Below are 6,000 nucleotides of genomic sequence, written 5' to 3' on the forward strand. Positions count from 1 at the left end.
ATATACTTGTTGACTGATTGTATTTCTTCTTCTGTGAAGTGTCTGTTCTGTTCCTTAGCCCATTTATTGATTAGGTTACTTCAATTTTTGGTGTTAAGCATTTTGAGCTCTTTATATACCCTGAAGATTAATGCTCTATCTGAGGTGCAGTTGGCAAAGATTTTCTCCCATTCTGTAGGCTCTCTCTTTACATTCTTGATTGTTTCCTTTGCTGCTATGAAGAACCTTTTTAGTTTGATACCATCCCATTTATTAATTCTTTTTAAATTTTTTTAACTTTTTAGTTGTTGATGGACCTTTATTTTTTTAAAAAAATTATTTATATGTGGTGCTAATAATAAAACCCAGTACCTCACACATGCTAGGCAAGTGCTGTACCACTGAGCCACAACCCCAGGCCAGGCTTCATTTATTGATTCTTGATTTAACTTCTTACACTTTTGGAATCTTGTTTAAGAATTTGGTTCCTAAGCTGACATGATGGAGATTTGGGCCTTTTTTTTTTCTTCAAGTTGTCACAGGGTCTCTAGTCTAATGACTAAATCTTTGATCCACTTTGAATTGAGTTTTCTGCTGAGTGAGAGATAGGGGTTAAATTTCATTCTACTACGTATGGATTTCCAGTTTTCCCAGCACCATTTGTTGAAGAGACTATCTTTTCTCCAATGTATGTTTATGGTGCTTTTGTCTAGTATGAGGTAACTGTATTTATGTAGGTTTGTCTCCATGTCTTCTATTCTGTACTGTTGGTCTTCATTTCTGTTTTTGTACCAATACCATGCTGCTTTGGATACTATGGCTCTGTAGTATAATTTAAGGTCTGGTATTGTGATGCCTCCTGTTTCTCTTTTCTTGCTAAGGGTTGCTTTGGCTATTCTGGGCCTTTTATTTTTCGAAATTCATTTTATGACTGCTTTTTCTATTTTTATGAAGAACGTCATTGGAATTTTAATAGGAATTGCATTAAATCTGTATAATCTGTATAGCATTTTTGGTAGTATAGTATACCTATATTAATAAATCTTGAAACTAAATAGAGTAATTGTTCCCATTTTCTTTTTCAAAATTGTTAGATTTTTTTAGTTCATTTGAATTTCTATATACATTTTAGAATAATCTTGTCTACATCTACAAAAAAACTTCCATACATTTTGATAGGAATTGTATATTGTATATCAATTTTGAGGAGAATTTACCTCTGTTGTGGTTTTAATGTGAGGCATCCCTCAAAAGCTCATGTGTGAGAAAATGCAAGAAGGTTTAGAGGAGAAATGATTGGGTTATGAGAGCTTTAACACAATCAGTGAATTAATCACCTGATGGGATTGAGTGGTAATTTAAGGTAGGTGGGATGTGGCTATAAGAGGTAGGGGCACTGGGGGTGTGGCTTTGGGGGCATATATTTTGTATCTGGTGAGTAGAGTCTCTCTCTCTGCTTCCTGATCATCTTGTGAGCTGCTTCCCTCTGCCTTACTCTTCTATCATGATGTCCTGCCTCACCTGGAGCCTCAAGGAATGGAGCCAGCTATCTGTGGATTGAGACCTCTGAAATTATGAGCACCCAAATAAACTTTTCCTCATCTACAATTTTTCTGCTCAGGTCTTTTAGTCACAGTGGCAAAAAAAGCCTCTTTAGTAGGCCTCTTTAGTTGTTTAGTCAAAACAACCTCTTTAGTATGTTGAGTCTTGAAATTCATAAAATGTCTCTCCACTTAGGTTGTCTTTGATTTTTTTTTAAGTGGGGGGACCAGGTGCTTAACAACTGAGCCACATCCTAAGCCCTTTAAATTTTTTTTTTATTTTGAGATAGGTCTTGCCAAGTTGTTTATGGCCTGGCTGCTGAGGCTGGTCTTGAACTTCCAATCCTGCTGCCTCAGCCTTGCTGCCACCAATTTTTTAAAATAAGTGTTTTGTGGATTTCAGCATTCTAGTCTTATAAATGATATTGTATTTGCAAAGATGCATTTAAATTGAGAAATAAAAATTGAATATATTTATTGAGTACCACACAATGATTTGAAATATGTATACATTGTGAAATGGCTAAATTAAGCTGATTAATATGTGAATACTTATGTTTTGGGGATGAAAACACTTCAAGTCTAGTCTCTTAGCTATTTTTCAAGAGTACAATACATTGTTATTAACTATAATCATTATGCTGTACAATAGATCTCTTGAACTCATTCCTGCTAACTAACTGAAAATCTGTATTGTTTGACCAATATCTCTCCAACCCCCTACACCTCTGGTAACTGCCATTCTACTTTCTGCTTAAATAAGTTAAACTTTTTTAGATTCCACATATAAGTGAGGTTTTTTTAACCTTCATTTAATTAATTAATTAATTAATTTATTTATTTTTACATGGTGCTGAGGATCAAACCCAGTGCCTCACACATGCTAGACAAGCACTCTACCACTGAGCCACAATCCTAGCCCCCATAAGTGAGATCTTGCAGTATTTGTATTTCTGTGCCTGGTTTACTTAACTTAGCAAAATATCCATATTGTCACAAATGTTGTCAGCCTTTTAATGGTTGAGTAGTATTCTATTGTATGTGTGAATGTCTCTGTCTATCTGACATCTATCTATCTCACATTTTCTTTATCTAATATTCAGTTGACCTATACTTGTTTTCATATCTTGGCTATAGTGAATACTGCTGCAATAAACATGGGGATGCAGATGCCTCTTTGATGTATTGAAACCCTTACCTTTAGACATTTACCCACAAGTGGGTTTGCTGGATCATATGGTAGTTATTTTTCATTTTTTTTTAGCTTGAGGAACCCCATGCTGTTTTTTAATTTTTTATTTATATATGACAGCAGAATGCACTGCAATTCTTTTTTTTTTTTTTTAAGAGAGAGTGGGAGAGGAGAGAGAGAGAGAGAGAGAGAAATTTTTAATATTTATTTTCTAGTTCTCGGCGGACACAACATCTTTGTTGGTATGTGGTGCTGAGGATCGAACCCGGGCCACACGCATGCCAGGCGAGCGCGCTACCGCTTGAGCCACATCCCCAGCCCCTGCAATTCTTATTACATATATAGAGCACAATTTTTGTATCTCTGGTTGTATATGTAATATATTAATTTTTTTGAGTTCTTTATATATCCTGGAGATTAATGCTCTATCTGATGTGTATATGGTAAAGATTTTTTTCCCATTCTGTAGGCTCTCTCTTCACATTATTGATTGTTTCCTTTGCTGAGAAGAGGCTATTTAGTTTGAAACCATCCCATTTATTGATTATTGATTTTACATCTTGTACTTTAGGAGTCTTGTTAAGGAAGTCAGGTCCTAAGCCAACACAGTGAAGATTTTTGCCCTACTTTTTCTTCTATTAGGTGCAGGGTCTCTGTTCTAGTGCCTAAGTCTTTGATCCACTTTGAGTTGAGGTTTGTGCATGGTGAGAGATAGAGGTTTAATTTCATTTTGGAACAGATGAATTTCCAGTTTTCCAAGAACCATTTGTTAAAGAGGCTATCTTTTCTCCAGTAAATGCTTTTGGTGCCTTTTAAAAAAATATTTATTTTTTTTTAGTTTTAAGTGGACACAATATCTTTATTTCATTTTTATGTGGTGCTGAGAATCGAACCCAGTGCCTCTCGCATGCTAGATGAGTGCACTAACACTTGAGCCACATCCCCAGCCCGTGGTGCCTTTGTCTAGCATGAGATAACCATTTTCATGTGGATTTGTCTCTGTGTCTTCTATTCTATATCATTGGTCTCTATGTCTATTTTGTTGCCAATACCACACCAGTTTTGTTACTATAGCTCTGTAATATACTTTAAGGTCTGGTATTGTGATGCCCCCTGTTTGATTTTTCTCACTGAAGATTGATTTGGCTATTCTGGGTCTCTTATTTTTTCCAGATGAATTTCATGATTGCCTTTTCTATTTCTCTGCAGAATGTCATTGGGATTTTAATAGGAATTGCTTTAAATATGCATAATGCTTTTGGTAGTAGGCATTTTGACAATATTAATTCTGCCTATTCAAAAACATGAGAGATCTTTCCACCTTCTAAGTTCTTCTTTAATTTCTTTATTTAGTGTTCTTTTGTTTTCACTGTAGAGGTCTCTCACCTCTTTTGTTTGGTTGATTCCCAAGTATTTTATTTTTTTAAGCTAATGTGAATGGATTAGTTTTCCCAGTTTTTCTTTCAAAGGATTTATCACTGATGTATAGAAATTCATTTAATTTATAAGCATTGATTTTATATCCTGCTACTTTGCTGAATTCATTTATAGTTCTAGAAGTTTTCTGGTGGATTTTTTTGGATCCTCTAAGTATAGAATCATGTCATTGGCAAATAGTTATAGTTTGAGTTATTCTTTTCCTATTTGTATCCCTTTAATTTCTTTCATCTGTCTATGTGCTCTGGCTAGAGTTTCAAGGACTATGTTGAATAGAAGTGGTGAAAGAGGGAATCCCTGCCTTGTTCCAGTTTTTAGAGGGAATGCCTTCAGTTTTTCTCTGTTTAGAATCATGTCAACCTTGGACTTAGCATATATAGCTTTTACAATGTTAAGATATGTTCCTATTATACCTAGTTTTTCTTGTGTTTTGAACATGAAGGGATGCTGTATTTTGTTAAATGATTTTTATGCATCTATTGAGATGATAATATGATTCTTTAGGTCTATTGAGGTGATTAATTAAGTTTATTGATTTCCATACATTGAACCAACCTTGCATCCCTGGGATTATCCCCACTTGATTGTGATGTACTATCTTTTAAATATGTTTTTGGATGTAATTTGCCAGAATTTTATTTATTTATTTGCATTTATCTTCATCAGAGATATTGGTCTGAAATTTTCTTTCCTTGTGTTTTTGTCTGGTTTTGGTGTCAGGGCTATACTAGTCCTCATAGAATGAGTTTGGAAGGATTCCCTTGCTTTCCATTTCATGGAATAATTTGGGAAGTATTGATATTAGATCTACTTTGAAGGTCTTGTAGAACTTGGCTGAGAATCCGGCTGGTCCTGGGCTTTTCTTTGTTGGTAGGCTGTTGATGGGCATCTTCTATTTCATTGCTTGAAATTCATCTGATTAAATTGTGGTTTGTCCTCCTGATTCATTTTGGGTAGATCTTGTGTCTATAGAAATTTGTCAATGTCTTTGAGACATTCTATTTTGTTGAAGTATGAATTTTCAAAATAGTTTTTAATTTTCTTCTGTATTTTAATAGTGTCCATTGTGATATTTTCTTTTTCATCACATTTTTTTATTATTGTTCAAAACATTACAAATCTCTAGACATATCATATTTCATACATTTGATTCAAGTGGATTGTGAACTCCCATTTTTACCCCGTATAGAGATTGCAGAATCACATCAGTTACACATCCACGTTTTTACATACTGCCATACTAGTGTATGTTATATTCTGCTGCCCTTCCTATCCTCTACTATCCACCTCCACTCCCCTCCCCTCCCATCTTCTCTCTCTACCCCCATCTACTATAATTCATTTCTCTCTCTTGTTTTTCTCCCGTTTCCCCTCACTTCCTCTTATATGTAATTTTGTATAACAACGAGGGTCTCCTTCCATTACCATGCAATTTCCCTTCTTTCTCCCTTTCCCTCCCCCTCTCGTCCGTTTAATGGTGATCTTCTTCTCATGCTCTTCCTTGCTGTTCTGTTCTTAGTTACTCTCCTTATATCAAAGAAGACATTTGGCATTTGTTTTTTAGGGATTGTCTTGCCTCACTTAGCATAAACTGCTCTAATGCCATCCATTTCCCTGAAAATGCCATGATTTTGTCACTTTTTAGTGCAGAGTAATACTCCATTGTGTATAAATGCCACATTTTTTAATCCATTCATCTATTGAAGGGCATCTAGGTTGGTTCCACAGTCTAGCTATTGTGAATTGTGCTGCTATGAACATCGATGTAGCAGTATCCCTATAGTATGCTCTTTTAAGGTCTTTAGGGAATAGTCCGAGAAGGGGAATAGCTGGGTCAAATGGTGGTTCCAT

Source organism: Spermophilus citellus (assembly GCF_964194105.1).
Source record: "Spermophilus citellus genome assembly, chromosome: X".
Lineage (NCBI taxonomy): Eukaryota > Metazoa > Chordata > Mammalia > Rodentia > Sciuridae > Spermophilus > Spermophilus citellus.